We start from the raw sequence: 17,721 nt of genomic DNA, 5'->3' as shown, positions 1-17,721 counted from the left end.
GGAAGAACATTCCCTTGCCTGGGTCTTAAGAATGTGCAATTTTGGCCGGGCGCGGTGGCTCAAGCCTGTAATCCCAGCACTTTGGGAGGCTGAAGCAGCTGGATCACGAGGTCAAGAGATCAAGACCATCCTGGTCAACATGGTGAAACCCCGTCTCTACTAAAAATACAAAAAATTAGCTGGGCACGGTGGCGCGTGCCTGTAATCCCAGCTACTCAGGAGGCTGAGGCAGGAGAATTGCCTGAACCCAGGAGGCGGAGGTTGCGGTGAGCCGAGATCGCGCCATTGCACTCCAGCCTGGGTAACAAGAGCGAAACTCAGTCTCAAAAAAAAAAAAAAAAGAATGTGCAATTATATTGCTTACAAAGAAAAATCCAAGCAGGGTTTGATGACTAAATATTGCATAACAATGTTCTGAAAATTTTGCATTTGCTTTTTTTTTTAATTGTACATTAAAAATAATTTTCCCCTTTCCATTCTTCCCTAGAATCTGGGAGAATTTTTGGTGTTCTGGAATGTCTTAGAATGGTTTCAAAAATTTAATCAGAAATGGAATAATTTAATGACAAAAAAAGAATCTGGACTTCAAAAGTAAAGTGAGGTAGGTTTTTAGAAAAGCAGATGATTTCACAAACCCAGATAATGGAGGGTACCTGTAAGTTACATCTACTGATAGATACCAGTAGTCTGAACTCTCTGCTCCTCACCTTTGGAAGCTACAGCCAAAAGAGATTAGCCTCACCTGGCAATGATTAAGTAGACATTAAGATTTATGGGACCACCTGTCTTGGAAGAGATTAACCAGGCTTGAGCAATGAACAGCTCATCAGTGACCACTACAGATTGAACAATAGAAGTTTTCTCAAATTTCCTGCATTACCTAATTCCAAAGTTTTTGTTAGGGAAGGAGCTCTGAAAAAAACACTAATATTTAGTTTTCTGTCTTCTGTCAAATGTGATGAGACAGGTGTGAGTTAGGTTAAACTTAAGCCAGAAAAGTATCAAAAGTGTTGACAAAAAAGAATCACTTCATTTACAATTGCACACCTAGCTCACAGTCTCTTTAAATAAAGATGGAAAAGTATAGGAGAAACAGCAGTATGTTTAGCATCTTCCTTTTTACGAAGATTTCAAGGCTTGATATTTAACCTTATATTCCATAAGAGGTTCTTTTCCTTAACAGATAAACAGGTTTTTATGCAAGAAAGTGTACATAAGCACAATATAAAGTATGTAACTATAACCTAAGTGTCTATGATAATACAAGCTTCTGAAACACATTATTCTAATGCCAATTTACAGCTACTAGTCATATTACACAATTACCAAAGCTACATCATTCTCACATTTTTATAAACTAATTTTAATCATAATTTGCAATCCTGAAAGATAAAAGAAAAATGCACAGGAATACTAAAGAAGCCATATACATAGGTTTTTCCATGTAAACAAACTTGCACTGAAGCTCTGTAGAACCTATACTATCGAATTATACTGAAGGCCTGTGGAACCTTGTATTTTCCTTTGATTTGGGTTCTTTCACTTACAACCCTATTAGAAAACATACAAGAATGAAAAGCATTATAGGCTCCATCTGCAGTATAAGAAGATATTCTTGTTAAATAAGAGTTTTTAATTCATTATTTCATGGGAAAATACATATTTTAATATTAAATGCATTTTAAATATTAAATTTTTGTTTACTTTTTTTAGTACCTTAAGTATGATCATATTATACTTCAAAAAACTACACATATATTACAAAAAATTGGCCAAACAAGCCAATTTACTAAGGAACTTGCGTTTTAATCATAGGTGAATTCTATTAGAAAACACTAGAAAAAAAATTTAATATTAACTACTCAAATCCAAGACAGAATATATTAGCATATTTGTCTACCTATGTTTTAATTCTCTTTTTGTTTATTTGCAGTAAAGCAGGGAAATTTTGGGAGATAATTTTTCTATATAATGCCCTACATTTCTTGTTTTTATTTTTATTCATAACATTTTGCTAATATAACTAGAAATCTTTCTCTTTGTTCTGTAGTGTTGTCTTTATGTTGCATATGCTGCATTGTATATGTAATAATTATAGCATATAACTACAAAGAATCCCCAAAGGAAAGTAATTTTTTCATTAAAATTTGAATTTTCATATAGTTCTTTCTGCTGCAATCCACAAAGTATACATACAAGGTGTGATGGTTAATACTGAATGTCAACTTGATTAGTTGGAAGGATGTAAAGTATTGATGCTGGGTACGTTTGTGAGGGTGTTGCCAAAGGAGATTATCATGTGAGTCAGTGTGCTGCGGAAGGCAGACCCATCCTTAATCTGGGTGGGCACAATCTAATCAGCTGCCAGAGAATATGAAGTAGGCAGAAAAACATGAAAAGGCAACACTGTCCTAGCCTTCCAGCCTACATCACTATCCCATGCTGGATGCTTCCTGCCCTCAAACATCAGACCTCAAGTTCTTCACTTTTGAGACTTAGACTGACTCTCCTTGCTCCTCAAGCTTGCAGACAGCCTATTGTGGGACCTTACGATTATGTAAGTTAATACTTAATAAACTCCCCTTTATATATATATTTATATTTATATAAATCCTATTAAATATATACATATAAATATATATATTATTAATATATATTAAATCCTATTTATAATAGATTTAAAATCCTATTAAATATATATATATATATAAATCCTATTAGTTCTGTCCCTAGGGAATCCTGAATAATACACAAGGGATACCACTTACTGGTGGATAGAGGCAGTTATATTTTCAAAGGAAAGTGAATAAAAAGATTAGCATAACTGCACTGTGAAAGACATATATTACATATTACAAACTTAACAAATGTGTATGTGATAATGGGAGTAGCATCAAAGAACCTCGAAAGAAAGAAAGATTATTCTCTTACTTTTAAAGATTATCTGTAATTGTTGTATTTTGTTGTAGTCGAAAAAAATCTCTAATAAGACTATAGATTATGAATATTAGACTGTGAATTGTAGGACAGAGTATGGGTCTCCTATTGCATTTTGGGCCCCTACTGCATACCAGACAGATATCAAATGTTTCTTTCTAATGGCCAAATACAAATACATTAGAAAGTCCAAAGTGACTTTGCTTACTGGTGAAAAATCAAAAATATTTTGTACACATGGATTACTCTTCAAGTACAATATAAAATATGATAGATAAGTTAATTTGATTGTTATGATTTTAGTAATTCATAGGGTTTTTAAGGTTATAATAACTGTATTATTCATAATAACTAGCATATATTTCTATTGTTAACTTTAAACCATGTTATTTGCATGTCAAAGGGCACGGCTCATTTCTCTTTTATCAGGCCTTCCTTCATTTCTTTCTTTTTTCTTTCGTTTTTGAAATAATTCACATTATAGATTTCATAGCAATGCCTTTCTTTGATTCTTATCATTTTATTTCATGATTATTTATTTTTTAGCAAACCATCCAAAGTAGATACAGTCATGTGCTACATAACATTTCAGTCAGTGATAGATGATGTATCCAATGGTGGTTTCATAAGACTATTATAATGGAGCTAAAAAATTTCCATAGCCTAGTGATGTCTTAGCTGTCATAATATTGTAGCACAATGCATTACTCACGTTTGTGGTGATACTGGTGTAAAAACAAACCTATTGCACTGCCAGTTGTATAAAAGTATAGCACATACAATTATGTACAGTACCTAATACTTGATAATGATAATAAATGACTACATTACTGGTTTACGTATTTACTCTACTATACTTTTTATCATTATTCTAGACTGTACTCCTTCTACTTAAAAAAACGTTAATTGAGGGCCGGGCGCGGTGGCTCACGCCTGTAATCCCAGCACTTTGGGAGGCCGAGGCAGGTGGATCAAGAGGTCAAGAGATCAAGACCGTCCTGGTCAACATGGTGAAACTCCGTCTCTATTAAAAATACAAAAAATTAGCTGGGCACGGTGGTGCGTGCCTGTAATCCCAGCTACTCAGGAGGCTGAGGCAGGAAAATTGCCTGAATCCGGGAGGCGGAGGTTGCAGTGAGCCGAGATCACGCCATTGCACTCCAGCCTGGGCAATAAGAGTGAAACTCTGTCTCAAAAAAAAAAAAAAAAAAAAAAAAAAAGTTAATTGTAAAATAGCTTTAGGCAGATCATTTAGGAAGTATTCCAAAAGAATGCATTGTTATAGGAGATGACTGCACCACATTTGTTATTGCTCCTGAAGACTTTCCAGTGGGAGGTGGGTGTGGAAGAAAGTAACACTGATGACCCTGACTCTGTGTAGACCTAGGCTAATGTGTGTTTTTGTTTCCTACTTTTTAATCAAAAACAAATTTAAGTAGAATAAAAATAAAATTTTAAATTTTAAAAATATGAAAAGTTTAAACAATATGAATATAAATACAATATTTTGCATAGCTATACCATGTGTTTGTGTTTTAAGTTGTGTTATTGCAAAATAGTCAAAAAGTTTTTAAAAATTTAAAATTTGTAAAGTAAAAGCTACAAAAATAAAAATTTAAAAGGTGTAAAGTAAAAAAGTTACAATAAGCTAAGGTTATTTTACTATTGCAGAAAGAGAAATTATTTCGTAAATTTAATGTAGCCTATGTGTACAGTGTGTATAAAGTCTACAGTAGTATACAGTAATATCCTAGGCCTTCACATTGACTCACCACTCACACACTGACTCACCAAGAGCAACTTCCAGTCCTACAGGCTCCATTGATTGTGTAACTGCCTGTGATAGTCTGTTTTCACACTGCAGTAAAGACATATCCCCAAGACTAGGCAATTTACAAAAGAAAAAGGTTTGATTGACTTACCATTCCACATGGCTGGGAAAGCCTCACAATCATGGTGGAATGCAAGGAGGAGCAAGTCACACATTATGTACAAGGCAGAAGGCAAAGAGAGAACTTGTGCAGGAAAATTCTGCCTTATAAAAAAATCAGCATGCCCTCTCTCCCCACTCCTATTCAATATAGTATTGGAAGTTCTAGCCAGAGCAATAAGGCAAGAGAAATAAATAAAGGGTATTCAATTAGGAAAAGAGGAAGCCAAGTTGTCTCTATTTGCAGATGACATGACTGTATATTTAGAAGACCCCATCGTCTCAGCCCCAAATCTCCTTAAACTGATAAGCAACTTCAGCAAAGTCTCAGGATACAAAATCAATGTGCAGAAATCACAAGAATTTCTATACACCAATAACAGACAGAGAGCCAAATCAAAAGTGAATTCCCATTCACAATTACTACAAAGAGAATAAAATTCCTAGGAATACAACTAACAAAGGATATAAAGGACCGCTTCAAGGAGAACTACAAACCACTGCTCAAGGAAATAAGAGAGGAGTAAAACAGATGGAAAAACATCCCATGCTCATGGTTGGGAAGAAATCAACATCATGAAAATGGCCATACTGCCCAAAGTAGTTTACAGATTAAATGCTACCCCATCAAGCTACCAATGACCTTCTTCACAGAACTGGAAAAAACCACTTCAAACTTCATATGGAATCAAAAGAGAGCCCACATAGCCAAAACAATCCTAAGCAAAAAGAACAAAGTTGAGGCATCATGCTGCCTGACTTCAAACTATACTACAAAGTCACAGTAATCAAAACAGCATGGTACTGGTACCAAAACAGAGACACAGACCAATGGAACAGAACAGAGGTCTCAGAAGCAACACCACACATCTACCATCATCTGATCTTTGACAAACCTAACAAAAACAAGCAATGGGGAAAGGATTCCCTGTTTAATAAATGGTGTTGGGAAAACTGGCTAGCCATGTGCAGAAAGCAGAAACTGGACCCCTTCCTGACACCTTACATTAAAATTAACTCCAGATAGATTAAATATCTAAACATAAGACCTAACACCATAAAAACCCTAGGAGAAAACCTAGGCAAAACCATTCAGGATATAGGGATAGGCAAGGACTTCATGGCTAAAACACCAAAAGCAATGGCAACAAAAGCCAAAATAGACAAATGGGATATAATTAAACTCCAGAGCTTCTGTACAGCAAAGGAAACAATCATTAGAGTGAACCAGCAACCAATAGAATGGGAACAAATTTTTGCAATCTACCCATCTGACAAAGGGTTGATATCCAGAATCTACAAAGAACTAAAACAGATTTACAAGAAAGAAAAAAACAAGCCCATTCAAAAGTGGGCAAAGTATATGAACAGAAACTTTACAAAAGAAGACATCAATGAGGCCAACAAACATATGAAAAAATGCTCATCATCACCGGTCATTAGAGAAATGAAAATCAAAACCACATTGAGATACCATCTCACACCAGTTAGAATGGCAATCATTAAAAAATCTGGAGACAGCAGATGCTGGAGAGGATGTAGAGAAATAGGAACACTTTTACACTGTGGGTGGGAGTGTAAATTAGTGCAACCATTGTGGAAGACAGTGTGGCGATTCCTCAAAGACCTAGAAATAGAAATATCATTTGACCCAGCAATCCCATTACTGGGTATATACCCAAAGAATTATAAATTGTTCTATTATAAAGACATATGCACATGTATGTTCATTGTGGCACTGTTTACAACAGCAGAAACCTGGAACGAACCCCAATGTCCATCATTAATAAACTGGACAAAGAAAATGTGGCACATATACACCATGGAATACTACACAGCCATAAAAAACGATGAGTTTGTGTCCTTCATAGGGACATGGATGAATCTGGAAACCATCATTCTCAGCAAACTGACACAAGAACAGAAAACAAAACACTGTATGTTATCATTCATAGGCGGATGTTGAATAATGAGAGCACATGGACGCAGGGAGGGGAGCATCACATACTGCGGTCAGTAGGTGGGGGCTAGGGGAGGATCAGCGGGGGTGGGAAGGATGGGGAGGGATAATGAGGGGAGAAATACCAGATATAGGTGATGGGGGGATGAAGGCAGCAAACCACCTTGCCATGTATGTACCTATGCAACAATCCTGCATGATCTGCACATGTACCCCAGAACCTAAAGTACAATAAAATAAAAAATCAGATCTAGTGGGACTTACTATCACAAGAACAGCACAGGAAAGACCTGCCCCCATGATTCAATTACCTTCCACAATATGTGGGATTTCAAGATGAGATTTGGGTGGAGAGCCAAACCATATCGGTACCCTGTACAGATGTTCCATTTTTTATCTTCTATCCTGTAGTTTTAGTGCACCTTTTGTATGTTTAGATATGTTTAGATAAATAAATACTTAGCATAGTGCTACAATTGCCTGTGGATTCAGTGCATTAATATGCTGTATGGTTTTGTAGTTTAGGAGCAAAAGGCTATATACCATATAACACAGGTGTGTAGTAGGCTATATCATCTAGGTTTGTGTAAGTACATAGTAAGACCACATTATCATGAAATCACCTAAACAATTTCTTAGAATGTATATCTATTGTTAAACTATGCATGACTGTAGTTGCTGTCACTGGGATTTGACCAGGTACAAATTCGAAGTATTAATAATAAATTTTGCCAGATTGTAAAAATGGCAACAACCACAATTTTAAAATAACATACTTTAAAAATTAATGTTTATTCTATGAGAGAGTTTTACTCAATGGTGGAGGAATAATTTTTAAAAGTTCCACAAATATGAACCCTTGATAGGCTCTCTCTTCCCACAATAATAAATTTAGTTTTTATTTTTATTTCCCTCCTGATCTCTCCATCCTACATTTCCACATGTCTACGATTTCTCATCTTTATTTCGTGCCTTCCCAAACCAGCACGCCCCCAACAAACACACACACACACACACACACACACACTCACATATACAGACCTGTACACACACTTCTCCAGTTATTTGTGTATCAGGTTAAAATCATTCACAAACTCAAAGGTTTGAAAAAATTCATACTTATGTGTATTTTTTCTAACTATGCTCCCCAATTCCAGGGGCAGCATCTAAATTCTGGTAACTTTTACAACCTATCTTTGTGCCAGTCTTCCCTATTTCAGAGTCCTTTAAAATGTCACTGAAAATTTCTCATATTACTCTTTGAAATCTATAATTCTTCAAGTAATTTTGTAACAACTGTATTACATGGATGTGAATATAGGATATATACAGCAAAAAGAACATTTTCAATGTTACCATGAATTTTTATGCAAAAATTCTAAATAATGCATCAGCAAACTATATCTAGGAATGTAGAAAAATAATTACAGGGGATAAGAACAAAGTACAGCATCACAAAATAATGGATTTTTTAACTGTAGGCAGTCCTTTGGTGTCATCCATCAAACTGAGCCAAAATCAACAAAAAGACAAATTATCATCTTCATAGATGCACAAAACAATTTTGGTAAAAATGTAATGATTCATGATTTTTTTAAAAAACGAAGTCAGTGAAAAAGGAAGCAGCTTAATTAATGTAACTCAATAAAGAACATCTATCAAAAAAGATAACATCACATATAACGGTGAAATGTTAGAAGACATCGTTTAACAGTTAGGAGCAAGACATGGATGCCTGCATTATAATAATCATTTATGTTGTACTAGAAAACAAAGGTAATACAACAAAACAGAGAAAGAGAGAAAAAGAGAAAGACAAGGAGAGAAGAATATTGAGAGGGATATTGATTTGAGGATTAGAATGGCAGAAACATACGTGTCATTGTTCACTAAATGTGAGATGTATTCATATAAAATCCAAGTGAATCCACGGACTAATTATTACAACTAGTAAGTAACTTTTGTTGTATAAGTATATGAAAGTTTATAGTATAAAATCAATCATTTTTAATAACCCAGTCAGAAACATTCAGAAATTAGAAGTTTTTAAGTTGATTATAATAGAAATAAAAGCTGTAGAGTAATGGAATAAGACAAACAAAAATCATGAAAGAATTCATTGAAAAATGTATAAAATTTTATGGAAGGACATCAATGAAGAATTAAAATGTAGGAATATACTATCTTAATGGATGGGAAAACTATCCAATAAAAATGAAAATATTCATAAAATAAATTCAATCAAATTCTAAATTGAGTTTTCCATAAAAATTTTAAAGCTAATTATCAAACTCATGTAACTAAAATAAGGAGAAGAAGAAAGGAAAATACAACCTACCACATATCAAACTTCTTTGAAGTTTTATTTAAAGTTATAAGAACCTTCATTTAAAGCATACGGTGAGAAAATTATAAACAAAATATACCAACAGGCACAGTAGACAGCCTAGAAAGAGATCTACTGATATTTAGAAGCTATGCACGTGAAAACTAGCATTACAAATCAGAAATGCAAGAAAAACTGGAAATAACAGAATTGAATTACTATTTTACTCCTTAAAAATGGCTAATTGTGTTACAGCTATATAACAAAATATATAAAAGATGTGGGCAAAAAGGAACTGACTAGTGACTTTAGCAAACAATGCTTTAACTGGTACTGTAAGGCTAGAAACAAAAAGAACTTTCATAAGCACTATAGTCTAGATGGTAAACTTTCCTTTACAGGGATAAAGGATAGCATTTCCAGAATTAATTTACTTCTATACTAGGGTTGATAAAACAAATTGTAGATATTTGTAGTCTTGTTTCTCCCTATCTGAGAAAGATGCTACAAATAAGTAAGGGAGTGGAATGGAGGCTGGAATGACTCTGAGGTGCTGAATTAGAGTCAAAGATGTCAGATTGAACTCATGTTTATCATGTACTCATGCGAAAACATCACAAAAACCTAAAGTGAGAGACTACTAAAAAATAATCTACTCATTACTCCTCAAAAGTGTCAACATCATGACAAGGAAAACCTGAGAAACTGCCATGGATCTGAGGAGAATAAGCACTTTATGCAACTAAATGAAACATGGTGTCCTCAACTGAATCTTAGAACACAAAAGGGACATTAGCAGAAAAACTTGAAACCGAAATTAAGTCTGTGGTTTAACTAGACCATTGTACCAATGTTAATTTCTTAATTTTGATGAATATAGCATAATTATATAAACCACTAATATTAAGGGAAACCCAGTGAAGGATCATACCAGAACTCTCTGTATTATCCTTGCAACTAGTGTCTGAATTTAAAAATTGTTTCAAAATAAACAGTTTAACAAAATCTGATTTCAACTTTACTCAGTCTTCTCTCATTTCCATTAAAGGTAAGAAAACTTGATAATAAGTGATATAAAAACTAATATTTTTTTCAAAAGGCATTTTGAATTGAAATCAAGCTTGTTTACACAAACCTTATTTTATGCAAGATATTGTTACAGAAGCCAGTTACCAGCAAACATATATTCATTTATGAAAAATTATGTACAGTATGATTTCCCAGTACCATCTAAACTTCCATCAAGTTAGAATTGTGTAACTTGACTGAAAATTAAGTGCATGCTGTTTTCAAGAGTTTTTTTTTAAAGACCGATCTCAGTATTTTATTTTCTTAACTTACTGGCTAAAATATTTCCAAGGCTAACTAAAATATCTCTTTGTATAAAAGATATAAAAATAGGCCGGGCGCGGTGGCTCAAGCCTGTAATCCCAGCACTTTGGGAGGCCGAGGCGGGTGGATCACGAGGTCAAGAGATCGAGACCATCCTGGTCAACATGGTGAAACCCCGTCTCTACTAATACAAAAAATTAGCTGGGCACGGTGGCGCGTGCCTGTAATCCCAGCTACTCAGGAGGCTGAGGCAGGAGAATTGCCTGAACCCAGGAAGCGGAGATTGCGGTGAGCCGAGATCGCGCCATTGCGCTCCAGCCTGGGTATCAAGAGCGAAACTCCGTCTCAAAAAAAAAAAAAAAAAAAAAAAAAGATATAAAAATAAAACTGAAATTATACTTGTCATATCTTTGACAACTGCCTCTTTCTCCTGTTCATTAACATATTTCAGATGTCTATAAAAGAATATTTGACATGTATTTTTTTAAATAATCAAAACAAGAATCGCCCATCTAATTCAGAACAATGCAGTCAAAAGTAACTCCTATTTGAATTCTCTGTGCGTTCTCACACTCATACACACACACACACACAGGTTGTACATGTGTCTGTGTGTATGAGTGTGTTGGGATTGTATAATAATTATGTGCATTTCATGAACAGCCAGTGAATGAATACAGAAAAGAAATAATATTGAGATATTAATTGGCTCTTATCCTCTGCAACACATATAAATAAGAGCTGAACTTCATATTAGTTATTAATTTTCTGTGATTCAATCAGTATCCTCTTATTTTTCACAATATTTTAAATATTTATCATGTAATCCTATTTTCACAGTTTTTATTTTAATACAATTCCTATCCTTTAGAATAGTTGTTTGCAAACTGTAGCTGGCATGCATTAAAATCACCTGGAGGGCTAGATAGGGAATAATTTGTTAGTCCCCACCTTCAGAGTTCCTGATTCACTCTGACTGGAGCCTGCAAATTTGCATATCTAACAAATCCCCAGCTGATACTGTTGATGTAGCATAAGAAGTACACATTCTTATTGTATGTGTCAGATGTTTCTGCTACCTGTATTACAAGCAGGGGTTTTAAGCTTATTTCTCCTTCTTTTCACGACCAATGTGGGAAGAAGAAATTACTTATAAGCTGATACTTCAAAATAATACCTTAAACGTGAGTAAGCACATAAAATGAAAATAGATTAGCAAACAAAGAACTGAAGTGTTTACAAAGATCATTTATATTCCAAGAATCCTAAACCACATTAACTACCATTTGACTGCACAGTTTTTTAAATCTCTGAAACAACTCTACATTTTGCAAATCAATATATGGTTGTCCGAGAACAGTATAAAGAAGAAAGCTGCTGAAACTAAATGGGGTTCTTGTAAATTGTCCTCCCACTCCCCTGGTAAACAATGTGAAACATCTGCTATCCAACAATTTCACAAAAGACTTATCTTTCTGAGTGGCATATAAGGCATCCTTGGTCTCAAGTAGCTTAACACAGAAAGTGTGTCATATGAAGGTTTGCATTTATATTTATAAGCTGTAGGTATAACTGAACTAGTATCACATTCTGCAGTTATTTTTTCTTAATTTTTACTACCATTAATGTCTAGTAGCATGAAACAGGCCATTACATCTTCAGAACAGTCAGAATTACATTAAAAGTATTCTTATGACTTTAACCTTTTACCCTCTGATATTTCATGATCCAAAAAGTCATAGGCTTTTATTATAGGTTTTCTGATAATTTCTGACATCAATTACCAAGCTCTGTATAGAAATGTCCTCGTCTGATAAAATGAATGTGTTTTTACTCACCAGTTCCCTTGAAAAGCATCTATAATATTTAAAATTATTTGCAAAGGTCCAAGAACTTATTAGAAGATTCAAAAATGTAATACTATTTCAGTTATGCATTGAGTTTTTCAAGTAAGTTTCTCTTAAATGTATTATAAATAATAGCTATCATTTTAATTAGTTTCTTTGGTCCATTGTGCTAGTTGAATATTGATTTTTCAGATAATTATTCTTTTTTAATGTATTTAAAATTAGTTTATCATCTTAAAATTAAATAAGCTTTCTCAGGAATGAAGTTTACTAAGTATCTAGGTCCAAATTCTTTTCATAGGCTGTCTCAACTTATTTTTATATCCTTCTTAGGGAACTTAAGAGGAAAGTATTATCATTCTTATTTTGTATGTGAGGAAAAAGGCTCAGAGATGCCATCTCTTGCCTGAAGTCATACAACTAATAAAAGTCAACAATATATTGAAGTCCAGTATGCCTTGATTATACTCATTGTACAAATAAATAAAAATAGGTTTGGGTAAGTGTTTTATTTTCTACCAAGTAGCAAAAATATAGTGATTAACTTAGAGTTGGAAGATCAAGTTTAGTTTACAACTCCCCCGAAGAAGTGTCACTTATATTCTCCAAACTTGAGCCTATCAAGAGAAATTAACACTAGAAAATAAGAGAGAAGAGCTGTGTATTTTTTAACTTACCATTTTTTAGTTGACAGATAAAACTATATATTTATTGTGTGCAACATAATATTTTGAAGTATATACAGCTTGTGGAGTGACTAAATCTAAGAAATTAACATATATATTAACTGATATAGTTATATTTTTGTAAAAAGAACATTTAACATATACTCTCAGCATTTTTCAAGAATATTGTATATTAACTATAGTCACCATGCTGTATAATAGCTCTCTGAACTTATTCTTCCTAACAAAAGTTCTGTATCTTTTGACCAATAACTCCACAGCACTCCTCTCAATTATCCTAGCCCCTGGTAAACACCATTCTACTCTCTACCTCTGCGAGATCAACTTTTTAAGACTCCACATATGAGTGAGATCATGAGGTATTTGTCTTTCTGTGTTTGGCTTACTTCAGTTCACAATAATACTCTCCAGATTTATCTATGTTGATGCCAGTGACAGGATTTCTTTATTTTATGGAAAAATAATATTTTTGTATACAATGTGATATATGTGTATGTTTTGTTTATCCATTCATTTGTTAATGGATACTTAAGTTATTCCATACCTTGGCTATTATGAATAATGCTGAAATAAATACTGGATTACAGGAATCTTTTGACATATTGATTTTATTTCCCTTGGATATATGACCAATAGTAGAATAGCTGAATTATGTGGTAGTCATATTTTTATTTTTGGAAGAATCTCCATGTAGTTTTTCATAATGACTATACTAATTTACTTTCCCATAACAGTACACAATGGTTCATTCCCTTTTCTTCACATTCTCACCAATATTTGTCATGTTTCCTCTTTTTCATAACCATTCTAACAGGTATGAAGGGATATCTTTTTGCCTTTCCCTGATGATTAGCATTTTTAATATATCTATTGGCCATTCATATGTCATCCTCTGAGAAGTGTCAAAATTGATTGAGACTATAAACTATGAAACAATTAGAAAAAAACAGAGAAAATCCTCCATGACGATGGTCTGGGCAACGATTTTTTGGATATGACTCCAAAAGCACAGGCAACAAAAGCAAAAATAGATAAATGAGATTACAACAAACTGAAACGTACAAAAACAAAAAGAAAATCAGCAAAGCAGAGAGAACCTACAGAATAGGAGGAAATATTTTACATCTCATAAGGGGTTAATATCCAAAATATATAAAGAACTCAAGCAACTCAATAGCAGGAAAAAAAAAACCTGATTAAAATCAAGACAGCTGTGTTTTATCTTTGGCCTTCTCTTCTGTTTACCTTATAATCTAAACTATATTTATATGTCTTTGTCTTTGTATTTAATGGTGACTTATGGTGTCTTACACCTCAAGTTCTGCCTAACATGCACCTTATGAATATTCTGAGCTTTGCTTAGAGAAAATGAAACCCTGAAAATAATTTGATTCTATAACTATTTCTAGTATATCTCAGTGTAATGGTATGATGGTGTCAATTCCATTTCAACTAGTTTTCACTTGAGAATACGTATAAATTTATAAAATCTTAGACCAATGCTTGGTAAAAATAGATGGAAAATAGTGATATAATGTTAATTTTGGTGATAAAATATATAATTATTTTGAGAGCCTAAATTAAATTTTGAAGGTCCTTACATAACTTAAGAAATTGACCTTGAAAATAAACTGGTTAAAGGTAGATTTAATTTGAAATTTTTCCTTTACTCCTACTCAAAAATCTTCTTCAGGCTTTTATATTCTCCTACCTAAATTTATTAAAATTTTCCACCCTCATCTTTCTAACAGAAAAATAGCTATTTATTCAGCTGACAGATATAACCTGGGCTTGACCCTGCTAACCTATATTCTCATGCAAAACAAAGAGAATAAATGAGACTTAAATTTTTCCACTTTCTAGAAATGCTTGATTTTCCTAAGGTTCAAAATATGTTTTAATTAATGTGTTTTAATTAATGCTCTCCCTCCATTTACCCACAAGCCACTGGTGATTAAGTCATTATGGTATGATTTGTTAATTTGCTCTTCTTACCCAATGGACTTGAAATGCTGTTTCTAGAACTTTTATTTGATGTTTCCTTGCCAGTTTTGTTTCTGGTGCTTGATCTCCTAAACTAAAGCAAGTGCCACTAGAATTGTATGCTTTTGCTCCCAAGGCCTCCAGCTCTCTGGGACAAGCCAAATATGATTGGATCATTTGGCTTTAAAATGCCTACCTGCCTCTTCTAACATGTTCAGTCTGCCATCCCAGAGTCTATATAAATGAAACTCTAATGAGTTAATTTAATCTTGTGAAGAACTCAGAAGATTAAATTCCATTTGAATCAATATTTTAGTTTCTTTTGCTTTCTAACAGTATTTCAAAAGAGGAAATGATTAATACATCTAGTCCTCATGTAAAAAAACATCAAATTGAAGATGGCCTGAAGACTCAAATTATTCCTAATAATCAACAATGTCAGCATTAAACAGCTGATATCATCATTGATCAAGAATGAAGAGTTCCTTAGTGAATAGGAGTCCTGAGGGACAAAAAAACAAAGGAAGAATAAAAGTATTTAGGAAAAGTAGCATTTAGCTATTTGCTTCTTTCACCATTCATCCCCTCTTCAAATGAGGTCACTTCCCACCTTCCTCTTGTTCTCATTTTCTATGCTTCATACTTACAATTCTAAGGTAAGGTTTCTCAAGGCAGGAAAGTAGGCTGAGCTGTCAGGGAGGGAAGGAAAACTTGCTAAAATGATTTGAGTCAGCTAATGAGTGACAGGATGAGGAATGTGTAAGGAACTAGCTTTCCTTCCAGGCTTCATATATGCCCAGTTCTAATCCTTCCCACTATTGAGTTTTCTCCACTGTGCTCTAGCCAGGGAACTCTGAACCCTGGGAAAGCATACCTCTAAGTACATTGATTGACTGAAGGCTAATTTGCTTTTCTTATATCTACATGAAAAAAAATACATACATGGTTTATAAAAACAAATACAATAGGTTTTTGTAGGATAAAATATTCTTACTGGTAATTCTTATTGTATTATTATAGCTATCTATTATTATAAAACCATACCAGAGAATTCAACCTACCCTTGTGGAAGGGCTATAGGAACTGGAGGGTCTTAAGACTGTGGGGTCTTATGAGAGAGATCCTATGGATGACTGGAAATGATTTTCCATGGTTCACAAATTATTATAGTCATTTAGAAGTGGACATCAAATCTTTAGAGCCATAGGAATGCCTATAAAAGACCTAACATGTTTCTTACACTCAGGCAAATCAGAAATACTGGCTCTAATTCTATAAAGACATAAAATATACATAATATTTTAGAGGTAAGTTACCAACATATGCCTAAACTTTCCTGGTTGATGCCTAAATGTCTCCAGAATAAATCTACTCTGATGATTTAATGTTCTATAAAATTATGGGTTGTTAAATTTTAGTTGTTCTTTAGCATGAATAACAAGTTACGGATTCATTCATGATAGTAGGGTCAAAGGAGAAGGAGGAAAAGGAGGACACTGAATGCCTAAGAGAGATTGAGAGATGAATTACACTAAGATGAGTAAAGAACAATGAGTCTTCAGAGTTGTTCTTCCTAAGCTGATTAAGAGGAAGACCTATGGAATCATTATTATACTCCAATATTGTTTTATTTTGCAAGAATTGAATGATTCAACTTTTTAAAATAACTGATTAAAATTTTTTAAAAATAGCTGATAATTTGAACTATTATATTTAGGATGGTAAGTGAAAAGATACTGTATTACAGTAAGTTCTTTTTTCTTCTCCCTGTATTCTAGGGACAATTTTTCAAAACTATAAAATATTTAACTGTAAGATATAAATCCTATTTTATACTGAATTATATAATACAGAAATTAAAGACAGTGAGCACTGAACAATCTTTTTTTATTATACTTTAAATTCTTGAATACATGTGCAGAATGTACAGTTTGTTACATAGGTATACATGTGGCATGATGGCTTGCTACACCCATCAACTTGTCTTCTAGGTTTTAAGCCCCACATGCATTAGGTATTTGTCCTAATCCTACCTCCTCTTGCCCCCCAGCCCCTGACAGGCCCCTGTGTGTGATACTTCCCTCCCTGTGTCCATGTGTTCTTGCTGTCAGCTCCCACTTATGAGTGAGAACATGAGGTGTTTGGTTTTCTGTTCCTGTGTTAGTTTGCTGAGGATGATGGTTTCCAGCTTCATCCATGTCCCTGCAAAGGACATGAACTCATTATTTTTTAAGGCTGCATAGTATTGCATGGTGTATATGTGCCACACTTTCTTTATCCAGTGTATTATTGATGGGCATTTGGGTTGGTTCCAAGTCTTTGCTATTGTAAATAGTGCAGCCATAAATAACGTATGCATGTGTCTTTATAACAGAATGATTTATAATCCTTTGGGTATATACCCAGTAATGGGATTGCTAGGTCAAATAGTATTTATGGTTCTAGATCCTTGAGGAATCGCACACTGTCTTCCACAATGGTTGAACTAATTTACACTTCCACCAGCAGTGTAAAGGCGTTCCTATTTCTCCACATCCTCTCCATCATCTGTTGTTTCCTGACTTTTTAAAGATCGCCATTCTAACTGGCATGAGATGGTATCTCGTTGTGGTTTTGATTTGCATTTCTCTAATGACCAGTGATGATGAGCTTTTTTTAATGTTTGTTGGCCACATACACAACAATCTTAAATTCACTTCTCAGTAGAAGAGACTTGTTTA

The sequence above is a fragment of the Aotus nancymaae genome, unplaced genomic scaffold (assembly GCF_030222135.1).
Source record: "Aotus nancymaae isolate 86718 unplaced genomic scaffold, 86718_ANA_hifiasm-v0.15.2.pri h1tg000064l_0, whole genome shotgun sequence".
In the NCBI taxonomy this organism is placed as follows: Eukaryota; Metazoa; Chordata; class Mammalia; order Primates; family Aotidae; genus Aotus; species Aotus nancymaae.
Note: the sequence above shows the minus strand (reverse complement) of the source record.